The following is a 25,896-nucleotide window of genomic DNA, read 5'->3' as shown; positions in this document are numbered from 1 at the left end:
GAGCTACGGACCCTTGGGCTGCCCAACAGTGCCCTGGATGTTACTCCTCCAGAGATCTATAGCAAAGGCAAGCCTCAGAGCTTTCGTTCTGGAGCTCAAAGCAAGGAAACTAACAAACCACTTCAAGTACTGCCCTTCCCAGATGCTCAGCTGAGATCTGAATAGAAGACTCAGGAAGGTGCAGCTGGGTTTGAGTCTCTGCAACTGCCTCACTGTGTGACTTCTGTCAAGTGTCTTAACTTCTCCGAGTACTAGCTTTCTCATCTAGAAAGTGCAGATGGTGCTAATAGTTAAGGATAACATTCATTTAATATGTGACCTGCTGAAGTCTTTGAATGCCTGATGTGTCTCTGGTGCTATCTTCTGATACACATTCATTTAATCAACAAATTCCTTTGTCATGTGCCAGTCTAGTTAATGATTGGACAAGAGCAGTCAACCTCAGTAAAACAAAAGGCAGTTAAGAAGCCATGTGTATGGAATTTGAACTCAGGTCTGGCTTGAAAATTCTCACCTATATCTAAACTTCTCTGGAAAGATCAGTGCCATTTGTCTAGTTCAGAGACTATACTTCTTATAGCTCCTGGTGTGCTCATGAATAATAATAGAAAAAAACAAAAACAAAACAAAACAAAAACCCAGTGCCCAGAAGGAAGGATCGCCTCCTGGGAGGACTTCTCCAACCCTTGGCTCTGCCTGTGTCTGAGAATAGCTCTGGCCCCTCTACCAGTCTTGAGCCAGCCCTCTCCTGGGTGAGACCCTGTCACATCCCATCACACCAACAGACCCACACACCCTGAAAGCACATGAGGACAGACGCTGTCGCCACAGCAGTATCTTCCCCGCCAGCCGGGAGTGGCAAGATGTACCACACCTCCTGCAAGCCTTTTGTTTTCTCTAACAGGCAGTCTGCGCCAGTTCTGGGGTCCTCTGCCATCCTGTGCCAGGGCGCAGAACACTTGGATGCCGGTCTCAGTGTCATGTCCAATGTGGGTTCTGACAGAGGATCTCCACAAGTGTAAGTGTGCTTAGAGGTGGAGGCAGGGAGATTACAAGAACATTAATTGGATCAGAGAAAGTGAACGCGCCTGTTGGATTGATACCAAAATGCACCTCTGTGCCTCTGCAATGGGGTGGGGGTGGGGAGCAGACACACAGGAGGACAGGGGGAAGAGGTTAGACCAAGTGGTACCACCAGGTGAGCTGGAGAGCCGTGTGGCAAGCTCCATGATCTAGAAGTGCAGAAGCCAAGCCTGGCCATATTTTGGATATTCAAATACACTGCCATAGGTTCTGGACCAAACACAGATTCCACGGGGCTTCATCCCCATTTCACGCCTGTTCCCACCTCTTCCTTCCGGACCATCAAAACAGGGGACCGGAGGACCATTTTACAGCTTCAGCCCACAGGGTACCAGGACAGCCTAGTCTTCAAGGCAGAGATTTCCTTCAGAGTGCTGCTGAGGTCCTTTACTGTAGGAAGCCCCAAATTCTCCTGAATGACTAGTGGGATTCCAGAACTAAACAGCAGCAGGTTAGGACTTCCGAGCTGGGCCCTCTCCTGCTGAGATGTTAAAGCCTGAGCTTGCTTTCTGAAGTTTGCCTAATTCTCCTAGGTTTTCAAATTTGGGCACTTTTTCACTTGACCCTCTCCCACCTCTCTGCAGCAGCTCCCACTCCTGGTTTCCAGCCTGCATTGACGGTGGAGGGTTATGAAAGTGAATCCTGACTCCTATCATTTTATAAGTGGAGTGCATCCCCAGGTCACTATCTGCTTCCTCGTGCCAATAGGAGAACCACGGGCTGCTTCTTGAAGACCCAGCCTTTCATCAGTGGAGCGATATACAAGTTGCACAAGGTTTGTGAAGGAGTACCAAGGAGGGGTGGTACCCAGGAGGTATGGTGGGCTTGCGACTTAGGGTGCAGAGCAGGATGCTCCAAACAAGTCTGTGGGCTAGGCGCTTCTGCCAGGAACACTGACCCAGCACCAACCCCAGTGTCTTTATCTGAGCATGAGCAAGCCAGCGAGAAGAGCATGCTCCCCCCGCCCTTCCTCAAGAAAAGAAAGGATCACACAAAAATAAGTCACTAGGGCCCCAGCTGGGCGGTGCAGGCTGCTATTGCTGGGTGGGGGGAGATGGCTAGGTTCGATGTACCCCTGCCAGCCGGGCCTGGGCGCTAGTGCTCCTGTGCCTCCTTCCCCCGACCCCCCTTCACTGCCTGGCTGCCTTTGCCTGTGGCCGGCAGCTGCCGCCAGGAGTGGAGTGTGAGAAAAGAACCAGGAACCGGCCTGGCCTAGTGTCCCAGCTCAGTCTCAGTCACTAGCCCCATCCTCTTGCCGACATGGGAAGACCCAGTAAGAAAGCAGATGGAAAGACAAGACATACACAGGAGTAAAACACAGAGGCACACACACACACACACACACACACACACACGCACGCACACACACACAGAGGGACACGCACAGATGAGTGCCAGACCTATATTCAGAGACAAATGTGGCCAGAAACAGAGGCAACGACATTTAAAACCACACATAAACATACCCAAAAATCAGCGCACAGAAAGACACACACAGAGAAAACACAGACCCTGGCAGAAAAAGACAAGAACGGTGATACTCAGCCCCCAGTACCCCAGAGAGTGGTCGCAGACGCCCACAGGACAACGAATACACAGGGACCCAGATGCCTGCACACACCCATAGACACAATCACAGAGTAAGGCCAGAGACACGCAAACAGATCACTCAGAAACACGAGAACACGCACAAGGAGATGGGCAGCCTTGGACGCTTACACTGAGAGGGGCACACGCCCACTCCGGATGGGGGCGTGCACAATTTCACGCGAGGCCTGAGAAAGTGCACCGCGGAGCTCATAGCGACGGTCTCAGGGCACAGCGCAGCTAGCCCAGCATATGCTGGGGAAGTTTCTCGGATCATCTTTGAACAAGGGTGGGTGGACTGGCCGGCCTCCTTGTGCGGGTCCCTGAGCGTCCGCCTACGAGATCTCCGTGATGCAACCCGATGGCTTCACACGCTGGGAGCGCTACTTCAAGGTCCCGGAGTGAGGGTGCGGTCTCCCAGCCTAGTCCCGTCCCCTCCGCAACCCCACCCTGGCTAGACCTTCAAGCCCACCCAGAGCATCCTTAAGTGCTCTTCTTTTTGCCAGTCTTACCTAGGGTGGCAAACTTTCCCCAGGCCAGTCCTAGCGGGCAGCCAGGCCAGGCTTGACCCCAGGAAGGCGCACAGGGTCCTACCTGCGCTCACGCGGGCTTCTGGAACCACAGCCTCCAGTCAGTCTTGCTCTGTACTCGGACAGGCGCTCCTCAGCCGCTGCGCTGCCACTACAGCCGCTCCTTGCCCTCCCGTTGCCCGGGAAACCGCCTCCTCCTCCCTTCCCCCAGCCAACCAGTGCAGTTCACATGGTGCTTCCCAGCCAATGGGCAGCCTCGCCATTCTGGTCCCCTCTCAGGGTCCGGAGTCTCTCCCCCCGCCCCGGGACTGGAAAGATAGACAAGGCCCCTCCGGAGCTGGGGTGGTGGGTGGGTGGCGTCTTCTGCTAGCACCTCTACATGAGCAGCTATCCCTGACAGTTTCAAGAGAGAGCAACTAGAGAACGGAGGAGGGAACAGCCTCTCAGAGCTCCTAGTCAGCTCCCTCCAAATTTGAAAATTCCCCAGCCATGGAGCTGTCCAGACTGTGTAAAGTCTCCCTCAAGGCGGAGCTCCTCAGTCGCCACAGAGAGTTTACTGCCTTCCTGCAACAAATCCGAGGTCTAGAGTGCAAACTCCAAGCCAAGACCTAGGTCTGCTTTCTTGGACCCGCACAAAAGGGGTGCCTCAGCCAGGCCTTCAGAAACCAGAAGAGGATGTCCTTCCCCAGGTTACCCATCTAGGGATGATTCTATTGTCACGTTTTCCCCCAGGATCATCTTGAAAGCGGAGTGGCTTTGCCCAGCTGTCTCCCTTTCACTGAGTGGTTTGGTACCTAACTGCCAAGTAGGAGGATGAAACTCGAACTGATAGAAACAAAAACCCTCTCATCTCCTCACCTAAATCAGATCCTAAGACATGAAGGGAAAGACCAGACATGTCCAGATAGCAGGAGTGCAAGAGGGTATGTTCATTCATTCATTCATTCATTCATGCATTCATGCATTACCCTTTCATTTCTCATCTCTCCCTCTCCCCCTTCCTCCTTACCTCCCCCACTCTAACACACACATTGTAATCTCAAAGGGAAAGCTGAAGACACAAAAGTCTTAATGCCCACTGACCCACTGCCTACCAAATGACCGTTTTGGTTCCCACCAGGAAAATTTACTAGCATTTGCTAAAATGTTACATCCAACTATCTATTTGAATCTTAACCCTCAATCTACCCATGTCAGCGAAGATGAAATGCTGAAATTCCTCAGATATGGAAAATTTGGAGCAGGGATTTCCCAAGTCTCCTGAGTTCTAAGACTGACAGCTAGGAGACTGCAGCAGCACCTCAAATGCTACTTCATCTTCAGTCTGCCCATAGTGGTCTCAATACAAACATCCCATACAGACTTCTGAGTGTCTCTGGAACTAGGTTCCAATTCTCAAAAGAGAATATGATGAGTTATTGACCTTGGAATCAAGTCAGATGCCAGTCAAGGGTAGTAATTAAGAGACGAACCTTTGAATGGGCAGTTAACAGCACAGTGGAAAGGAGACAAACACAGACATCTGGTTGAGCTTCTAACCCCTGAACCTAAGGCTCTCACACCTCCATGTTGTCTTCAAAACCAATAGATGAATGGGTATAATGGCTCAGAGTACATTGCATACATGCATGGAAATGTCAGTGGATCCCAGCACTGTGTATAATTAATACAAGCTAGCCATAAGATGGGGACCCTTTTATTATCCTTGGGAACCCCAACTCGAGGTCCCAAAGATCCACAAGGAAAGATAGACAAGGCCCCTCCACAAGGTTGTTCAGTCCACAAGGCTAGATGTCTCAGCTGGTCTTCAGTATACACATAAATCCTGAAGAAGTGGGCTCTAGGGCCAGAAAAGGAACAGACTTGCTATTGAGGGAGAGAGAAAATCAGGAAAAGAGAAAGTAGCCTTTCTCCTTCCATGTTTTTATATGGGCTGCCAGCAGAAGGTGTGGCCCAGATTAAAGGTGGATTTTCCAAACTCAAAAGATCTGGATTAAAGGTGTATCTTTCCCTCCTCAAAGATCCAGACTAGAAGTAGGTCTTCCCACTTCAAATGACCTAATTAAGAAAAAAAAATCTTTCACAGGCATGGCCAGCCATTTGGGTTTTAGTTCATTTCTGATGCAGTCAAGTTGACAATCATAAATAGACATCACAGACTTTCATAGCATCTTATATTTTCTCACATCTCCCATCCCATAACCATCTATCTTCCTGACTATGTCTTCTGTTCTTAAATTGTACTCTGAGCCTCACTCAACTAACCTAGGAACTGTGTGGCTTAGTAGCCATTCTGATATAGAGCATGGGACTAGGAGAAGAAAATAAGCAAATGGGAAATAAACATATATCTCCTGTTCATAAGCTATGTGTAAAATAGTGGGATGGTGAACACTCTATGGCTTTCTTTAACACCAAGTTCAAGGTGAGGTCATGTGCTCATCAGCAAGAGGGAGGCCAACACAACCGCACGTGGCAGACCATGAGAGCAGTGGGCTTTTGCGTCCACAGAGGGAGACTAGATCTTACTGCAAGTGCAACTGGAATCATTTGGAAACAAGTTTATATGATGCAATGGACCGGGTTAGCTGCTTCATTGAGAATCATCAAGAAAGAAAGCAGGGAGCAAAGTTTAAATAGGACAGGGGCAATTATGATCAAGATAAATTGGATGGAATTAAGGAAGACTTTGGAGTTCGAAGCAACAAGACTTTCTTAAGGTTTGTGCAAAAAAAAAAAAATTTTTTTTTTTTTACCTGAGTTACAAGGGGCATTTCTTTGCTATAAGGATTTTCTCATGTTCTTCTTCCCTTGGCTCTGTACTTGGAAAAGAATGGAATACATGAATGCTCATGAACATTTGGATAGGCAGGCAGGTGGATGGTTTGATGGAATGGGGTGGGATGGGATGGCATGCTTGGCTGGGTGGGTGGGTTGATGGAGAGGTAGATGGATAGATGGATGAGTTTATGGATGGATAGGTGAGTGGGTGGATGATTAGATGGAGGGGCAGGTTGTGGGTGTATGGATAGGTGAGTCTTTTAGAATTGTCTCACTCAGTGGTTGAGTATAGACCGCTCTTGCAGAAGACCCGAGCTCTGTTCCTAACAACCACGTCAGGTGGATCACAAATGCCGGAAACTCCAGACCAGAGGGTCCCACTGGCTTCCAAAGGCACCAACACTCACGTCCATACATGCTTCCTCACAAAGACAGATACATACACAGAATTAAGAATCAAATAAGTCTTTTCTTTAATGAAACAAAAAACAAAACCGCCTTGTTTACACCAGCCTGGGGAAATAAGCATGGGGGATAACAGGATTCCTCTTTTCATGCCCCTACATAATACCAACTTTAACATGCCAAACCTTTCTTTATTTTCCTTTCTTCTCCCCTCTCCTATGCAACCTCCTCTTTCTTTTCCCTTCCAACTGGCAGCCTAGCTTCACTCAGTACTCCTTTACCCTTTCCGTTTTTGAGATTTTAGACCCACATGATTCTTCTTTCTTGTGCCACAGTCATTTTCCGATAAACTTTAGGAGTGCCCTCATTTGTGGAGGCCTGTTCACAATGATCTGGCTGGTAAAAATTTCAGAAGAATTAGAATTCTTGAGAAGTCAAAAGAGATGGCTAAGAGATTGGGCTCTCGCCGGTTTCATTCTCAGCCTGGATGCCCACGCCTTACACCACTGCAGAGCTGGTTCTTGAGTTTACAAACCTATGAAAAATCAAAAGTGCACACTCACTCCACTAATTGAACTGACAGATATCAGGACAGAAGACTACACTCTGGCAGCTAGACTGGACACAGCAAACCCATGAGAAGCAGCACAGAGGGTCTGAGCCCAGGCAGAACACTATATGGTGTTTCTCACTGGCTCACTGGGAAAAAGCCACAGGAGAGAGAAAATGTTTCCTGGGTTGAGGAAGAGCTCCTTAATGAGTGGGCAATCCATTTTGCACACCCAATCCACTCATTAAATGCTATGCTTTGGCTTGTCAGAATGTTGACTTGGAACTCAATGATGGTCTTACAGAGTTGGGGAGAGTTTAGGATGCTAGGTATTCCTGTGAATTGGCTAAATAGTTTCAAATGGACTGGCCCAAGGCTACCAAAAAGATCGACTGTCTAAAATATCTCAAATTCTAGACAGCGAATGTTTTATGCTAACAGAGTTCTCCATTTGAATTTATCAGGAGACTGTAAGCATGTCAGTCAATCTAAACACTTAGCCCCATTTAAACCCTCAATAACTACAAATAGGCTCCCTTTATAATCATGCTGTGAAGGAGCAAAGTGGAGACTCAGAGGGGCTGAGTAACCAGTCTTTGGTCATAACATTTGTTGGTGGTAGATCATTTACAACCCAATAAACACTGAGTAGGGAGCAGACGGTATTTGTATGTTTTATTCCTCAGAATGTTTAGCAGAGACCTGGGCATCAAGGAAGTCTTCAAAGGAGATCTGGAGGGTCACTACCTCAAACCCTTGCCTGGGCACCCATGCAGGCACCAGAGATGCATATTAGAGGAAGCTTGGCAGAATTGTCCTCTGCGGAGCAACATGAAGAAGCAGTGGATCTGCTCCAAGCTTTCACAGTACCAGTTCACAGTGATGACATTAAATTACAATGGATCTTTCAGAATCTGCTGGAGTCTCATTCTTAAATGGAAAAAATGCTAGATAACAGTGAGATCAGAGACTGGCTATGAGGGAAAAGTCAACCTCCCACCTCCATTTTCACCAGGAAGCCTACAGTGTCTGTGCTTAGATGCCATCCTTTTACAGTTTGGCTGAAGGTGGCTAAGGACGTGTCACCAGGAGTTTCCCTCTGGGCTCCGACATCTTCATCAATGGAGAGTACAGGCAGGGTGACGGGAAGAGAGGTAGCTGTGACACTCTGGGTCTCTCTGCCCTCCCCCAGGTGAGTTCTGCTCAATCATGCATCTCATGGTCTTTCCTTTGCACTATTGCATCCAGGTGGTTAAGGCAGGCATTAGGAGCTGTTTACCCAGCTAACTCTGGGTTGAGATACCATAGCAGTGTCTGAAACAGACAGTGCTGTGGGTGTTTTCTGTCAGCTTTGGGGGTGGGAGCAGAGGGGGGATAGTTACATGGCCTTGACTCTGGAAATTCTTGTGAGCATGGGAGGACGCTGTAAACACAGCCTGCCAAGAAACACCCACATCTGCCGGCTGCAGAGGACTCAGATCACAGGAAAGATGCTCCTCAGAGCAAAGCATTCAGTGGAGGCTGGAATGAGTACCGACATCATCTCTGCACATACTTCAGTGGGTGCTTTGGTCTTCGATATATTGTAAGAAAGAGTGGGTGTGTGGCAGATCAATCCATCCTCCCAGGATTTTGAATTCAGGACAGAGAAACAAGTGCGTACCCTGGATCATCCACAATGGCGATAGAAGGACACAGGGTAAGATATGGGGAGTGCAGGTAAAGAGATTGACACCTGGTGAAATCATAAGGAGACACTGCTCTGAAGAGGTAACAATTCAAATTAGACCTGAAGGAGCTGGCCATGCCAGAATCTTTGGGGAGAAAGTTGCAGAGCAACAGCATTTGTGAAGACCCCAGGGCCACAGTGAGTTAGAAGCAGTCAGGAAACAAGTGGAGACAGAGTGTGGCGAAATGACAAGAGTGTGAGCCACCTCAGCCAGGGAGGTTCCTTCTAAGAGCCATGGAGGGTATTTCTAGAAGGTTCCTTTGGTTACATTGTTGAAAAGAAGTAGGGACACCAGTTAGAGTCCCAGACATCAACAGACTTAGAGAGGAGATAAAGATGGGAAGGTAAACTCAGTCTCTTTGGAATGCGGCTCCAGCAAAGGTGAGAGGGAATTCAGGGGGGCCTGTGTAGCAGTAGGAACTATGTGCCTTGGCTGAAGCTTGACCTTTGTCTGAACACCCTGCCCTCCCTGTCCAGGCCATTCACACACTGAGCTACCCAGGGGCTTCTTGTCTCCCATACAGGGCCCCTTTGGCCACAGTACATACTGCTAACTGGGTCCATCTCATCCAGGCACTAAAAGGGACCATATTATCTTTCATCTTTGCTCACCTATAGGGCAGGTAGGAGAGGAGTCTGATGCGTTTTTAGAGGCAGGACCTCACAGGCCATGTGTGCTTTATGTATGTGCATTTTTCAGAAGGGGCTTTCCCTGAAAATGACAACAGGTGGGCCGACAGGTAATTTGAGCTCACACCTCTCCATCAATGTTTGCCAATGTTTAGCATTATGTGTAATGACCAACTTGCTCCTCACAGTTTTCCCAGGACACAGATATTAACCTTATTTTGCCACAAAGGAATCAGAGACCAAGAGGTTAAAGGATTTTTTTTTTTCTTTTAAGTCAATGAGTTAGGCATGAAGTTGGGATTCAAATTCAAGTAGTATAGGTATATAGCTCACTGGTACAACATTTGACCACTGAGAACCTTTCTAAGCACCACCTTAGACATTTCTGCAAAGGAGCTTTGTGTGTGGGTGTTGGAGAATTGAAATAGGAATTCCCACAAGCCACTGCTGCTCCATAAAAAGCAGGGAGGAGCTGCTCCCACTTACAGGGCTAAGCTCCAGTCCTACCTCTACTGCTCCCACTTGTGTGACCTGGGGAAGCAAGTGCAACACCACAGAACCCAGGGTTTCTCTTCTGGTAGGCCATACTGTGTAGTCTTGCTGTTGGTGTAAATCAATGATTAGGAAGCCAGAGTTTGTGGGGGAAGGAGAGCCCAGCAATCAGAAAGGAGATTCTGCTGCAGTAAATAACTGAATGGGCCAGAGGGAGGATTGGAACACTGTAACAAAGACCTGGGGCCAGGAGAAAACTCCTCTTTCCATGCTTCTGTGAGTTCTTAGCTTCATCCATCCCAGAATTTTGTGACTGCTGCATACATGCACACACATGCACACACTCAGGGTACCAGGCACCTTGCATGTGTTCCTGGGAGACATCTTTGTAGTCCAGAGATGCCACCACTCCGTGTTGCTGCCCTCTCCCCTGGAGGCTGACTGTTAGAAACCTACACAGCCTAAGTCTTCAAAGAACATTTCAAAACACTGTCTTCCTTCCAGGTCACTGGGTTAGCTTAGTGTAAAGTAACCAAAGATGTGTCAGTAGGGGAGCGAGATTTTTGCAATTGATAGCTCTCGGGGAAAGTAGGCTTTCTCCTGGGCATATAAAGCACACACAGGGCAGTCCCCATGCTCAGGAGTAGTTGACTAACACCAACCACACTCCAAGGGTTTTTTGTGTTTTGTTTTGGCTTTATTTTGTTTGTTTGTTTGTTTTTGTTTAGAGAGAAAGAATGTGAGGTTGGATTAGGTGGAGAGATCTGAGAGAAGTTAGGGGAAGAGGAAGAATATAATCAAAATATATTGTATGACATTCTCAAAAAATAAAAATCAACATAACAAGTTTTAAGTTTAAACCACGAAAAGAGGAGGAGGACAAGGAGATGGAGCCTGTTGTGGAGCTGGAGTGAGGGCTCTGAGATCAGAACCATGTGCTGTTCTTACCCAGGAGCCAACTTTCATTCCCAGCATACACATTAAATAGCTTAAACTACCTGTAACTCAGCCTCCAGGGAATCCAAGGCCTTTGGCCTTCAGGGGCATCCATGATGACAGGCACAGACTGCACAGACACATACCCATAATGTAAAAAATAAAAACAAACCTCTAAAAGGGAGACTCTGTTCTAGCCAAATGAAGTGGCACACACCTATCATCCCAGCCCTGGGAGGCAGAGGCCAGGGAATAAAGGCAGGATTTTTTAAGGCAGTCTGAGCTACAAAAGCCATACACTATCACAACAACAAAACGAAATGAAAGGTAAAGACAGGGAACTGAGGAGATGGCTCAGTGATAAGGGTGAGCATGTATAAGCACCATGTAAGCATGAGTTCAAATATCCAGAGGCCACATTAACAGGCCAGACATGGTCATACATATGCCTATAACCCCAGAACTGTGGTATCAGAAACAGGAGGATTGCTTGGACTTGCTGACTGACAGAAGTAGCTCAATATCCTCTGCCCTTAGAAGAAGTGATTTCTATGACCCAAGTGGTGCCCGTCAGCAAGAGCTGGGAATGTTAGCTCTGGATTGAAGAGCAGATACCACCTATCCAGGAGGGCCTGAGAGTGAAGCAGCCAAGAAACCCAGGGAAGAGACAGGAAGGGAAGAGGGAAATGGCTACCAAGGTGAGACTCAGCTTTATAGCGAGGAGCTAAAAGTCTGTGAATCCTTCCCAGAGTCTCCAAAGGAATGGAGCCAGCAGGGATCAAAGACACAGGGTCATAAGAACTTCTTTTTTTTTTAATTTTTTTTATTTATTTTATTTTATTAATTACACTTTATTCATTTTGTATCCCCCCATAAGCCCCTCCCACCTCCCCTCCCAATCCAACCCCCCTCCCCTTTCTGCATGCATGCCACTCCCCAAGTCCACTGATAGGGGAGGTTCTCCTCTCCTTTCTGATCTTAGTCTATCAGTTCACATCAAAAGAGGCTGCATTGTCCTCTACTGTGGCCTGGTAAGGCTGCTCCCCCCTCAGGGGGAGGTGATCAAAGAGCAGGCCAATCAGATTATGTCAGAGGCAGTTCCTCTTCCCATTAGTATGTAACCCACTTGGACACTGAACTGCCATGGGCTACATCTGTGCAGGGGTTCTAGGTTATCTCCATGAATAGTCCTTGTTGGAGTATGAGTCTCTGGGAAGTTCCCTGTGTTCAAATTTTCTTGTTCTGTTGCCCTCCTTGTGGAGACCCTGTCCTCTCCAGCTCTTACTATTTCCCACTTCTTACATAAAATTCCATTCACTCTGCCCAACAGTTGACCATCAGGCTCAGCATCTGCTTTGATAGTCTGTAGGGCAGAGGCTTTCAGAGGCCCTTTGTGGTAGGTTCCTAGTTTGTTTCTTGTTTTCTTCTTCTGGCTTTCAGAAGCCCTTTGTAGAAGGTTCCTAGGTTGTTCATAAGAACTTCTTTTCACCTTCATAAACCCACCAGCCCCTGATGAGTAATGAAAAGCTAAAGTCCTGTCAACATACAGTATAGTGGTGGGTGAGTCAGCCCACCGGCTCTTCCTGTTTATCTGTAGATGTTAATAAGATGAAACCTCAAGATGTTAGCTTATGCTTCGTTATCTTTCTGATCAGACACTTGGAAGTAAATACAGAGAAGGTGACCCAGGTCCTAGCATCTACCTCCATGGCCGTACCCTGGAGTGGGTGAAAATGAGCTTCCACAACAGGGTGAAGGGAAGCTGAAGAGACCCAGTCCTCACTCCTTGTTAGAACATTAAATGACCTGTTACCACTGTCTGCACCCCACCATGGCTGTACAGATCAGGGCTCCTGAGGGGCTCCTTGAGTCTCATCACCCAACCCACACAGAATTATGGATCTACGGAGATCTCTGAGAGAAGTATATGAGGGAGAAGAGAGGTTCCAATCTGAAAAGAAAGTGTGGTGAGGGTGAAAACATAGCATGTAGAGCAATGGCCAGACTCTCCAGATGGCCCAGGGATGTGTGAGAGACCCATGTGAATCTGCTCAACCCCACGGGTAGACCTGGCTCTTCTTGTCACATGCCCGCACACCTAGAAAACACCATTGGCCAGTTAGATGTTTATTCTCAGATCTGTTCACAACCTAGAGAACCCTGCCTCTGCTGTCCACACAGGGAACCCCATTATCTCCCAGAATCCTTTGTACACTTGTGTCTAGGTAGTGCTGACCAGGGACAGAGCACTGAGCAATGTGTGTGAGAGAGATGGCCAGTTCCCATTCTTCCTCTCAGGCAATGTCTCCTTTGTGATTTTGGTCTTGTAGCACCAGCTCTGTGGTCTCTGCTTCAGTCACACTAGGGTTCTAGAGGGGCTTTTTATGACCTCCATCTCCCTATGCACCTGCAGCACTCATGGTAGTGAAGAATTCTCAGGCCTTCTGTGGATAGATCCAATCCCCATACGGGGCTTCTGGTTCTTTCACTAGACTGTGACTAGGCAGGCTCAGAAGACTCCAGCCACAGCGTGAGATCTGCCCGGTGAGAGTCTATCAAGGGGGTGGGAGGTTAGATCACCCGAAATTAGCTGAATGTACTCCTCCAAAGGCCTGGAAAACTCAGCTGATTGTGAGTTTGTAAAGTTTATTGAAGTAGGTTGGATATTTCTTTTCGTTTGTTTTCAATGGTATTGTTTGTTCTGGCCATCAGATTCAGGAAGTTCAAACTAGAGTCAGGGTTAAAGAAAACTAAGATGGTTATCGTGTGCTTTGATACACTGTTGTGAAGTACACTAAGCCTGAATGTTACCTCATTATAGCAGTCTGAATGTGGGCAAAGAGAAGGATTGAAAAGCAAATGCCTGAGATGAGATAGGATGAGGGTCTTAGGTAGCTCAGGATGGCCCCAAATTCCATGTCACTGAGGATGACCTTCAACTTCCTATCCTCCTGCCTCTACCTCCTGAGTGCTGAAATCACATCCAGATGGTGTGGACCTGGGGATCAAACCCAGGGCTTTATGAATGCAAGGCAACCACTCTACCTACACACACACCTGTACCTACCCGCTGCCCTTTTAAAAATACATTTTCATGATAGATTAACTCCTAAGGATCATCTGGGCTTTAGTGGAGCAGCTATCTCCTCTGCTTCAGTGTCAAAGAGGGAGGAAAGATCAGATACCGTTCCTCTGTGCAGCCGCCGCCTAACATTTTAACGATATGTTAGAGTTCACAGAACCCAAGGTGTAAAGCTAAAAATCTGGGGAAGCGGGGAAGACTAGCAGAAGGTGTTGACACACTGCATGTGAAGCAAGCGCTGAACTTTCCTGAAGCCGCAGCATAACCCAACTAGGTCAGACGCAGACTGACTGCACTGGGGTGTGCAGCAGTGCAGAGCCCAGGGGCACTGAGAAATGAGCAGGGCTTTTGCAACTGGGGTCACCTATGGGGAATAAATATCATGGCCCTGATTCCTCATAAAACAGTTCTTGGAATCCCCTGGAGCAAATAATCTTGGACCAGAAGGGCCAACACATGCCTCATCTCCTCATACCAAGGGAAGAAGTGTGTGGTTTTTACAGAGAAGATTGCAAAGGAGACATTTAGGAAATGATGGAGTTTCCCAAGTGCAGGGCTTTTATCTGGAATCCTGCATGAGGTGGGAGAATCACCAGTTCCATGTCAGTGCGGGCTACACAGGGGACTCTGTTGTACATACACAGAAAGAGCAAGAAAAGGAACCCACAGGAGATAACTAGGTGCCTTGCTTCCGAGCCTTCACTTGGAGTCTGACTGACATAGGTTTTATCTTCACTAATCACACAGAAGCTATGTGACCCCAGTGATTTGGGGCCTCTGCCTCCCCACCTATAGACTAGCGGTGATATGAGGTTCTCTGGAGAACCTATGAGGACAGTGAACAAGATGGTGCTGGTAGCCTACAGGTGCACTCTCAGTATTATTTACTGCCATTTTACAGAATTCAATTCCTAAGTTTTGTATTGTTTTTGTTTTGTTTTGTTTTGTTTTTCAGAATAAACTAAAGATGTCAGAGGCAACACACTTAGTTGCAGAGCCTACTAATGATCACAAAGGGAGATGTGCAATGAATATGCCCATTTTAAAGCTCCTATAGTCTCACTGTTGCTTGGAGAGAGGAGCTGCAGAGCCTGGGTGCCGCAGGGCTAAGGAGGATGTTGGGGCACAGCTGCCGTGCTGTGTTCAGAAGACCTCGATGTCGCGGGTTTCCAGGGCTTTCTGGTTGGGCCTCTCTTCGGTTAGAAACTGATTTCCATGACATGAAGGCAAATAGGACTCTCCACCGGCTTAGGAAAGAGACCCTGTGCTCTTGCTCGTACTGGCGAGGAAGTGTGCCACCTGACTCCACTTATTCCCAAGGCCATCTGCCTTCAGGCTTCACCCAGAGATTTGGATAGGCCAAAAGGAAGCTCTAAACATCTAGACCCAGTAAATAAAAGGACAGACCCAAACCTCATGTCTCTATCCCACGCCTCATCCTATAATTTCTGTGTTTTTGTTTTTGTTTTGTTTTGTTTTGTTTTGTTTTGTTTAACACTGCCAAGGCCAGTCCTGAAACGTTGAGTGTTTTCCCCGGAGGGCGGGGGAAGTCCCTATGCAGATGCATCTTCTAGTTTGTATCTCATCTCTGGGCATTTATGAACCAGCATAAACCTTCTAATCTAAGGTCTGGAGGTATTTTGCCTCATGACAAGACTTTTGAGCCCTTGAATGGAAAAGTTCAAGTTACCACAAGGAATAAATGATCATTTGAAACAAACAAAAAAGCCTCATGCTTTTTGTAGCAAAGCCAGCTACCTCCTCCCTTGCTGCTTTAGCATGACCCTCACAAATTCTAGGGGCTCATGTGCTGGAGCCTCACTCACCTTCCCCAATCCAATCCCTTCCTCATGGGATTTCTACCAAATATTTACAGCCTGTGACATCCCTAAGGCACACCCCAGTTGTCCCTCATAACCAGCTGGGCAGTCAAGGCAAGCCTCATTGCAGAGCTGTCAAGACAAAGGCAAGAGGTTACATAATTCCAATTAGCAGAAGCCCCACCGACTCCAAACAGCCCTCACCGCTTCATCATCTCTCCTCTCCGAGGGAATCATCACAATTGCCACCAACATCCTAGAAACAAAAGGTGACAGGACAAACACGCGGCTTTCAGGCAGACCTCAGGATTAAAATGTAATCTCAAAATAAAGTCTAATAACTTTCCCCCTTTTGAACACACTTGGAATAAAATTAGCATATAAATCAAAGCTTAATTAGGACATTGTAACAAGAATCAGTACCGGCTGCTACGAGGGGTTTCAGGCCCGCTATAATGCACCAAATAAACACCATAATTAGAGAACAAAATCAAGGCGGTCTCTTGGCAATCAATCACCCGGCCAGGCTCGGGCCTCTCAGCTGAGGGTCACCTCTGTTTGCTATCTTGTTCGTCTTGCCTCCCAGCCAGTCTCTCTTGAGACGCCACACACTTTGCATTCTGAGTTGGTGGCACATGTTTCTGGGTCCTGGTACTCGTAGGAGTCCTGGCACCCAAAAGAGGTTGGGAAAACTTACAAGTAACTCAGGACATGAGCTTAAGAGCTTCTAGTAAAAGCAGTACTTCTTTAGTCTAGCTGTATTAGGTCCAACACTGGCTGGTTTCACCTAATCCAGAAAACCTGCCTGGGACTCCCCAAAAAAAAGTCTCAATGTGCTGTGGCCATGTGGCTAGCTTGTTCTCTCTCTCTCTCATCTCTCTGTTTCTCTCTGTGTCTCTCTCTGTCTCTGTCTCTGCTACAGGAGTCACGGATACTTCCTCTGGGTCTGTCTCTTGTCTTTTAACTCTCGATAGCTGGTTTTTGTTCCACAGACATGCAGAATTTATACCTGCTCAAATCTGCCAGCCTCAGGCTTTGTTATACACTAAGGAAGAACTCCTCTATTCTAAGATTACAAAACAACATGCTCTAATATTTCTTTCGTGTTCTTTTCTATTTCTTCTAAGTAGATCATTAATTGTCACAATATTTCAATTGTGTGTTGTTGGTGGTGTAAAGGGCTCCTTCCTGTTGTGTCTCTACGCATTCTCTACTCTATACACTGAGATAGCTTTCAGCTGCCTCACGGTCAGATTTTGGTTGGTTGGGGGGAGGGCCTCTGGAGCTTTACTGTTTGTACTAATAATATAACTGTCCTTGTGCTATGTTTTATTTCTCAGTTTTTGCCTGTTCACATGTATTCTTCAAGATTAATTCTAGAACAAATTATGTTTTCACCAAAAATTCCCAGTGCTTTGTTTACTAAATTATACTTATTGCTATAATGAGAAATGCTGCCTTTACAATAAAAAATCTAGAAGAAGCAGAAGAAGAAGAGGTTTGTTTAGGTCACAGTTTTGGAGAGTAAAAACCTAAGACTGGGCATCGTCAACCTGCTTGGACTGTCAAGTTTTATCAGTGGCAGGGACAGGTAGGAGAAAGATCAGATGGTGAAATAGGAAAGCAGTTGAAAGAGCTGGAACAACTTTATATATCGACCTGCTCTCTAGATAAGCAAGCTCATTCCTAAGAGAGAAAATGACCCTTCCCTAAGGCACAGCTTCCAACACCACTACACTGAGTTTTGGCTGAGAGAAACCACAGCCAAAATGGGTCCTGAAACTTCCCATCTGCCATTATTCCCCGGTGTGTTCTGGGGATGGCTGTTAGTTGCTACTGCACTAGATCTAGGTCTCTCAAAAGCCCTCTGTGTTAAAGGGAGCATGTGGGAGCAGGTGGGCCCTTTAGGAGAGGGAGTCGGGAGGGTGGTCTTCTGGTGGGTGTGCCATGCTTGAGTGAGATGTTTAGAGGAAAGGCTTAGGAGTAACAAAAGTTTAACACTGTTGCTCAAGAAGTGGTGAGTGGGGAACAGGTATTGTTCTGCATATTTCTCTGCATCTAGAGCCTTAATTAAAACAAATCTTAATAGGTAATCTTGTTATTTAGTCCATTCACACAATTCTACTATCCTCAAGCAACATGCTTGTCTCCTTCCCTCCACTATTTGAATCTTTTATTTCTTTATCTTGTCACTTCAGCTAGGAATCTAGTCTCATCCTGGTCAACCACAGGGACAGTGTCAATCTTCTGTTATCTTTACCAGAAATGCCCTATGGTTATACCATTAAACTCTGTGTTGGCCTTCATTTCTCATACTCTGTGCTTTACAGCTTTCAGAGCTCATTAATTATGTTTTAATTAGGAGATGATATTTAGTTTTGTGAGAATGTGCATTCAGCATTCACAGAGACCTATTAGCAACCTATTAGTAGGGTGGAATCATTTACAGATCTCCTCATGTTCAGCCACACTTGCTTTCATGGGACAAAGCCTTACTTCCTCGTGGTACACTGCACTTTCAATGTTTTTCTGGAGCATATTTACTAAAGTTTTGCACAGAATTTCTTTTCAGCTACATTCATTATCATATGGTTGTTGTTTGAGGCCAATTCCCTTGGAATACCCTGAAAACATGACCTGGAAAGTTACGGATCTTCATGAATTAAGTGGCTAGTTGAAAAGATAAATGGAATAAAGAGACATCTGAGGTATAGCTAGAGCTAGTAGCTCAGCACCTGAAGCCAATGTATTTGCTAATTTTATAGGCATCACTGCATCTCAACTTGTAGGTCATGACCCTTTAGTGTATCAGATATCCTGCTATCAGATATTTACATCAAAATTCATAACAGTAACAAAATTACAGTTACGAAGTAGCAACAAAACAATTGTATGCCTGGAGATCACTACAACATGAGGAGCTGTACAAGGGTCACAGCATTAGGAAGGTTAAGAATCACTGCTCTGGAGTCAAAACTAAAAACTGGGGCATAAGCCCAGTTCAGGCTCATCCTAGTGATGACAGCAACACCAGGAAGATGACATTCATGAAGTGCCACTTCTTGACAGGCAACTTTGAAAAGAAGTATGTAGCTGCCCTGGTGTGGAGGTGAACCCTAGTGCTCCACACCTAGCCCAGTGTGAGAGACACAGCTGGCCAGGAGAAGTTCGGGAAACTGCATGATGGCTACTATCTCCAAGCCCAGTGTGCTATTACAATGTTTAATGCAGCATCAAGAGCTACTTACAAGAATATACCTAACTGGCATAGTGACCTGATACATAGGTGTGAAAACATCTCTACGGTGTTGTGTGGGAACAAAGTGGATGTTAAAGACAGGAAAGTAAAGGCAAAAGTCAATGGTCTTCCACCGAAAGAACAATCTTCAACCCTATGGCACTTCTGCCCAAAGTAATGGCAACTGTGAAATGCCTTGCCTCTGACTTGCCAGAAAGTTCACTGGACGTCCTAACTTGGTTGCCAAGCCTGTTCTTGCCCCATGTGAGATGGTCATGGTCCCAGCTTTGGTAGCATGGTATGCGCATGACTTAGAGGTTGCTCAAATGAATGCCCTCCCAGATGAGGATGAGCAGTGAGAAAATGAAGCTACCACCCTGTGTCAGAAGTTCAGCTTTCCAGGCCACTGTCCGTGCTGTCAGTGTCCCATGCTGCCTCGTTTAGAGAATGTGTGCTTTCAAGGGGTGCTGAAGGAGATAGTGGGCTTTGGAGTGAATGTGGCAGTTAAAAGATACCTTTTTTTTGAGGTGGGGGAAGGTTTGCATATTAAGCTGTTTGGAACACAGTTGTTTCATTCCTGAATTTCAAAGATAAGACTGTAGTGCTTTGCAATGTTCTGTGGTGAGATCTTGTTTGCTACTGTAATTCCCATTTATCTTGTTCAAGTCAGGATGAGGTTGTATTTAAAATATTCTGAAAAAACAAATTTTAATGGGGTCTGGTATGGTGGAACACACCTTTAATCCCAGCACTCAGAAGGCAAAGACTGGCAGATATCCATAAGTTCAAGGCCAAGCCTGGTCTGTGAGTTCCACAGTAGCCAGAGCAAATGGTGAGACCCTCCCTTTCCCTCTCTCTCTCTCTCTCTCTCTCTGTGTGTGTGTGTGTGTGTGTGTGTGTGTGTGTATGTATGTATGTATGTAAGATCTGAGCTTTGTTGAATTGAATTTAAAAGTTTCTAAAAAAAGTTTCAACCATTTTAATAAAAGATTGTAGAAGTTGAAGGCACAACGGCAGAAACTCAGACTGCGCCTAAGTGGCCGGGTGAGAACTCGCTGGCTCTGAATAGGCAGAAACAGAAACCAAGAGGAAGATACCATGAATCTTTTTACTCAGCATTTTACAAGCAAAGGGAAACAATCCCAAACTTAGAATTTTCAGTAGCATCTTCATAAAGGTGCGAGGTGAATGTTGTGCTCACATGTTTGGACACTTGGTCACCAGCTGGGGGTGCTGTTTAGGAAGTTGTGGAACCTCTGGAGACTTACTGCAGGAAGTGGGTCCCTGGGTCAGCCTGGAGGCTTGCTAGCCCTGCCCCGCCTCCTGTCTGCTCTCTGCTTTGTGAGTGCAGTTGTCCTGTGACCAGCTGACTAGCATTTCCACGGGCATGCCTTCCCTGCCAAAGTCTAGGCCGAAGTTAAGCCTTCCTCTCTTAAGTCCCTCTTACCAGGGATTTGGTCATGTAACATGAAGAGTAATTTACTGTATTTTTACCATGAGAATAGCCACTTTTGCAGGATATCCCTTGAAATGGAAACTACAAAAAAGTAGGTTGAATGCTATGCAGTTTCCTAGCATGTTATTAAGACAGAGGAGTGGTTCTCAACCTGTTGGTCGTGATGCCTTTGAGGGTTGACAGATCCTTTCACTGGGATTGTCTAAGACCATTGAAAAACACAGATATTTAGACTATGATTCACAACAGTAGCAAAATTACAGTTATTAAGTAGCAACGAGAATAATTTTATGGCAGTGGGGGTGTGAGACAGGTCACAGCATGAGGAAATGCACTAAAGGGCCACAGCTTTAGGAAGCTTGAGAACCCCTGAGATACAGTGGCCTCTAATGGAAACCTGCCTTCTGACAGCACGGTTCTCCTGAGACAGTGGAGAGTTCCAGGTGAGCAGCCCCTCAGCCGTGAGGTCAGAGCCTCTCTAACGGCCTGGGCTTGCTGCACAGACCACAGGAAGGCAATGAGGGCCAGGGAACACTTAGCCCTTGTACTCACTAACCTAGCTTCTCTCCTAGACTGTCTTCAAAGGTCAGTGGCTACTTACACAATACTGCTTGATGGCCTCTCACCTCCAAATGCAAATCCTAGCCTTCACAAAAATGTCTCTGGCTTACTTTCATTCCACCAACTCTGTACTTACAGGGGGCAGGAAGGGAGCAGACAGGTCGTGAATTCATGATCTGTTCTGCATCTCTTAATACTGAGAGACCCTTGAGAGACTCTATACCTCCAACTCAAATGAGCTTGCTCTTCTCAAGATTTAGATTTCATCAGGAAAGAAAAGCAGAAAAGGAGCACTTCAGAACCCAAGCCAGATGCTACCTGCAGCTGTTGTGGGGCCCCCTCTCATGCAGAGCGCCTGCACAAGTGCTGACGGGGTGTGTGCGAGCCTCATGTGTCCGCTTCTGAACAGCACACGTGTCCCCAGGTGCATGAGAATTGTTCACGCTCCAGCTGAGGAACCCAGCATTTCTAACGACAACAGAACAGAGGCAAGACTGATGCACAGGCATGCATCACCCCCAGCCCACATCAGCCCACATCAGCCCACATCAGCCCACATCAGCCCCTGGGAGTGCTTTGTGGGTATCATCCTTTGAAGGCTTCAGGACGTTTAGCTTCCTCTTGGTGGGATGTCTTCTGCTATCTTTTCTGCTAGCTGAAGAAGTTCCTTATGGAGTTATTTTCTGAAGGTAATCTCTGTCTTTGCTCCTCTAAGTGCATAAATAAATCTCTGTCACATTCTAGAATTGGCATTGCAGTTAAGTTTGATGCCAAAGAAAGCCTTTTTTTTCTCTCTCTCTTTGTGACAAGTTTATTTTTCTTGTTAAAGATGGTGTTGATTTTTCTACTTACTTAAAGTCTAAAAATATATAATATACAGGTATACTATATATGCATTATAATACACATATATTACATATCAATTAATATATACATATATAAATATAAACATTAAATAGCTTTTAACAAAACAAATATTTGAATGTGAAAGTCTCGATTTTGTATATGTGGAATTATAATATGTATACTTATATAGCTTGGTAAAACTGATAAAAGTAATACATAGCAATTTGATAAATTGAGACTTTCACATTCACATATTTCATTTATTAAAGGTTATTTAACATTTTCCCTTAGCTGCTATTTTTTTAAATTCATTCTGGTTTCTGCTTGTCTTCCTTCTGATGATCTTGGGCTGGCTAGCTTTGTTTTAGAGGGTTTTTTAAATTATTATTCTCATAATTTCTACTTCTTTTGCTTTTTTGTTGAGTTTTATTCTAATTACAGAGAATTCTTACAATTCATTGATCCTATATTCATCTATATGCTCTTTCTAAGAGTTACTGTATCTTGATTTTTTTCTTACTTTCCTTCTTCAAATTGGTTCCTGTTCCCTGGCTGCCCCCTATCTTTCTTGCTTTATTAGCTTGGCATCTGTAGATTATCTCAGACTATTTGTTAGGCATTTAATTATCTTCTTCTGTTCCATGCATTAGCTCCACTGTGGTCAGATGTACTTGCTCTGCATTGTTGCTTCCCCTGGCAGTGAGCTGCTGGCTCTCCTCACAGCCGTACATGCCCTGGCCTCTCCGTGGCTTTAGGCCTGTGCTGCTGTGCACTGATTCCATCAGCTTTCATGAAGAGATCAGTCCGCTAGTTGTGTTGCTAAAAGGGGTGGATCTACATGCTTCATGCAAGATAGGGAACACATGGCCCCCTTCAGGTCCATGCGTGGCATCAGCATGGACAAGCTAGTCTGTCATTCATGCCTCCTGCATCCTGGGGGCAAAGTTAGGATCAGATTTTCGAGATGAGGTTGCAAAACCTCCAGGGTCCTTTCACCGGACTGCTCTTACTACATTGCCGCACCTTCACTCCCCACCTCCCATACCTGATGCCACTCCGAATTTTATGGGTATCCCCGTATATTACCTTTGGTGAGTGGACCACATGTGCTGACTGACATCTTGGGAAGGGAGGGGAGAGATGATAGGCAGATGCTCTGATTTCTGGCCAGGACACCTGGGTGTGGCTTTCACCAGCCTGTGTACCTCTGAAGAACAGAGGTTTGAACTGGTGCCCTTTCTGCGTGCTTCCAAGCATCCAGGTCACTATTCAGATGCGCTGTTGCTCAGCAGGCCCTTCCTGTCTGTCTCCACTGCTGCTCACTCCCGTGTCTTACACATGGAGTTGGCTCCAGTGTCACTCAAAAGGAATGTCCTTGTCACTCAAAAGGAATGTCTCTGTCCTTGTCCTGTGTCTTTAGACCCCATTGGCACCAACTGCACATTGTAACTTTTTTGCTGTGGATTCTAAGAAATGTGTGTATAAACAAATATGCAAGTAAATTAACCCTTCAACTTAATTGTGAGGTTGAAGTGGAAATCAAGTCCTTATTCAAGCTCATGTTGTTGGTGCCTGTGGCATGTGACACAAAACAGCCAAACACCGCACAGTTGAACTGAGTGGCATGCAGGGAGGCTTGTCCCCACGTCGGGCATATTATTGTAACAGTTGAAGCTTGTGTGTTATAACAGTTCTGGAAAAAGGAAGAATAAGGAAAGAAAATTTATCACCAACTTCCCTAAGGCAAGGCGCTGGACCAGAATCGACCTCTAGCATCAAAGAGGAGTGTTTCCATGCTGGTAAGTTACATAGGAAGTTGTACCTTGCAGTAACGAGGTCAATACTGATGTTTACTTTTCACAAAATGTGAATTAGCTCGTTCACTTTTTAAGCTGCAGTGCTTACACATGGCACAGAAAGTTTTGAACCCAGGCACTTTGAGCCTGGAGACAGGGCTCCCAGTGTTAGGACATGCCAGCTCTGTTAGACTGTGTCCATACCAGGCCAACTAGAAGAGACTGAGGCTCCCCCAAAGCACATGATTAGAACCAAGCCATTAAGTGCCAATTTCTTTGTTCTTAGAAATAATTTGAGTGTTTTGTTTTGTTTTGTTTTGCTTTGCTTTGCTTTGCTTTGTTTTGTTTTTGCACATAAAGTCATCCCTGCAGTCTGGCCTCAAGAGATCATAATGGTCCAGAGAGACAAAAGTCCTCATGAACAGAACCTGAGGAATGAAAAAGGACCTCTCCAATCTGGAATAAAGGTGAGGGAAGCCATCAACAGTTTGAGGACATAGCAGAACTAGTCACAAGTCTCACCTGACCCAGACTGCTGGGTACAGAACGCTTCAGCAAGATACCCTGTTAAAACCACTCATGTGCTGCCCTTTACCCTAGGCCACTTGCAGTGCTCTGTGCTAGTCAGACAGACATATGTGAGTGCACCTCCTGTTACCTTCTCAGCTGCCCTGCCATAAAGCTCATCCTTTTTGCATAAACTGGTGCTCTAGTACCACCATCCATGTTCCCAGGAAGCAAGCCTTTCCGAATATTTACCTTTCCTCTCAGACAGTGGCTGTGACGCAGGCATGAGGTTAAATCTTAGCACACGGACTTAGAATCAGAAGCCAGCTCTACATTGCATCTATAGCCATTCTACCTCTTCACACACATGGCCTCCTTTAATGGCTTCCCTTGAAATGGGATTGCAGAGAGCAGCTTTCTGGTCAGGTGTCACACCATAGTTCCCAGGTGCATCTATGAGACAATGTGAGGAAGAGGAAAGTGGGGATGTCTATGACACCCCTACATCTCTGGATGTCATGAGCAGATGAGAGGCCTGGACATGCAGTCTTGAACTCCAGCCGGTAAAGTTTGTGCTCAAGTGGCCATCTGTGGATGGAGATGTTAATTTATACTTGTTATCTTTTTAGTTTTCCACAACCATGTGAGAGAGCTGTAAGCTTCATTCTGCAAAAAAGATGAAACCCCCATCTTCTGAGCAGTGAGCAACAGGGCTGAAATTTCTGATCTCAGGTGCATGGGTGCCTGACATCCCCATCCAAAATCTCTGCTGAGAGGTTTGGCTCCAATTTCACCTGGGTCTCATATGCATGTCTCTACAGACTTTGGTCACTTCTGCCAAGCTTGTGGACAAGATGATGAAAAGAACTGGAGGAGGGGGAGTGTGGGCACCTCAGGCCAGGAATAAGGAGAAGTGGAAGGAGGAGGAGCACAGTATTGGAAGGGATGTGGTTCCATGAGAGGTCACCTAGTGCCCCCACACCTGAGAGAGAAAGATGAGAACCCAGAATCTAAGAAAACTGTGTCAGGAGGCCTTAAATGCATGGCCAAAGACACTGGGCCTGGAATGAGGACTCAGTATCTCTAAGTCACCTTTGCTCTGTTTCAGCAGCAGCCATAGATCAAAAGATCCTAGATGTCCAAGTTTCCAGCCCCAGCCTGAATATATGCCACAAATGCAGGGTTTGTTTCTGTTCAAAGGTACCATCTGGGGATGATGGTAGAGGCAGATTGGGGGTGTCACTGGTCAGAGGGCATGCCCTGACTAGGACTTTGGCTCCTCCCCTCCTCAGATCACAGAGTCACAGCTGTGCAGTGTGCCCTTGAGAAAGCTACATCCACTTTTGCCTCTGGGGCCAAGAAGAAAATAAGCTTTGTTCTTTCCAAAGAAGGCTGTTCACCAAAGTCCAGTCCACTCTTGGAGCAGGCCTGCTCTGACCAGCTTGGGAGCTCCCCCTTAAACATTTTCCACAAGAGATTCTTCCCCCAGTCATTGTCTGGTGAAAACCTGTTTAAGATCTGCACAGGGTGATGGGTGAAGCAGGTTGGAAGTACCCAGTGCAGGGACACTTATCATCCAATTCTTGCCTGGGAAAAATTTACAAATCTCGACAAGAACAAAAACCGTAGGAGCCCTTACCCCCCAGAAAAAGTCTCCTGAAGCTGGGGAGAGAGCTCAGTCAGTAAAGTGCTTGCCACATAAGCAAAAGGACCTGAGTTTAATCCCCCAAACCATGGAAAAGACAGGCATGGTAGCCTGTGCCTGTAAGCCCAGCACTGGGCAGGCAGAGAGAGGCTCTCGAGGGCTCATTGGCCAGCCAGGCGAAGGGGTGAGCCACATGTGAGTGAGATACCGTAGCTCAACAAG

The 25,896-nt window shown here is 46.3% G+C and overlaps 1 pseudogene; it reads left to right on the top strand.

Moving 5' to 3' along the window:
• Positions 1-3,021: 3,021 nt before the first annotated feature.
• LOC110560976 (GTP-binding nuclear protein Ran-like) lies at positions 3,022-19,222 on the top strand (annotated as a pseudogene).
• Positions 19,223-25,896: the final 6,674 nt, after the last annotated feature.

The sequence above is a fragment of the Meriones unguiculatus genome, chromosome 14 (genome assembly GCF_030254825.1).
Source record: "Meriones unguiculatus strain TT.TT164.6M chromosome 14, Bangor_MerUng_6.1, whole genome shotgun sequence".
Taxonomy (NCBI): Eukaryota; Metazoa; Chordata; class Mammalia; order Rodentia; family Muridae; genus Meriones; species Meriones unguiculatus.
This window is presented reverse-complemented; position numbering and strand designations above follow the sequence as displayed.